We start from the raw sequence: 1,129 nt of genomic DNA, 5'->3' as shown, positions 1-1,129 counted from the left end.
ATATATATATATATATATATATATATATATATATATATATATATATATATATATTAGACTTTGAAGGAATTCAGTTATTTTTAGATAGATGATGTACACATTAACATGGTAAATTGGTTTTCCTATTTTTGGTCCTTGACTTCCACTAGATGAAAATTACTTTGCTGGATTAAATGGGTTATCCAACCTTATAGGCAGTTTCAAGTTATTTTTTATGGCAAGCAATATTCGGGAAACATAATTAGACCATTTTATGGGTTTTTCAAGGGCTTTCAAATTAAGAGCATTTTACGGATAATGATTTTCCTTTCTTTATTGGAAGTGACTGAGGTATCCTGTTTTTTATCGGAGTAATTTTTTTCATTATCTATCTATCTATCTATCTATCTATCTATCTATCTATCTATCCATCTATCTAAATATATATATATATATATATATATATATATATATATATATATATATATATATATACATATATATACATATATATATATATATATATATATATATATATATATATATATATATATATATATATATATACCCCCTTTTTGAGTAGGGATACCTTAGGGGGGTGGAAGGATTTGTACACTAAAGCTGTACTAATCAGGGCCACCACTATTAGCTTGGTTTGCTGTGAGTGATCAGACTAAAGTCTACCACCATCACCCTTTCGCAGTTGGCCAGTTTGGTATGAAAACTGGCCAAACCATAAAAATGAATTGACATGCCTGAGGATGTTGGCCTGCAGTGGAGTAGACATGGCTGCATTTGTTATGTATATATATATATATATATATATATATATATATATATATATATATATATATATATATATATATATATATATATATGTGTGTGTGTACAGTATATATATATATATATATATATATATATATATATATATATATATATATATATATATATATATATATATATATACAGTATATACTGTTTATATATATCTCTATGCATATGCATGTTATTCCCCTTGATGAATACATATTTATTTCCCGCCCCATTTTGCTCTTCAATATAAATAGTCATACTAATTACATACATCATTAATGTACAGTATATATGTGAAATAAGACCATCTATATGTACGAAAAATATAAATATAACG

The sequence above is a fragment of the Palaemon carinicauda genome, chromosome 25 (genome assembly GCF_036898095.1).
Source record: "Palaemon carinicauda isolate YSFRI2023 chromosome 25, ASM3689809v2, whole genome shotgun sequence".
Lineage (NCBI taxonomy): Eukaryota > Metazoa > Arthropoda > Malacostraca > Decapoda > Palaemonidae > Palaemon > Palaemon carinicauda.
Note: the sequence above shows the minus strand (reverse complement) of the source record.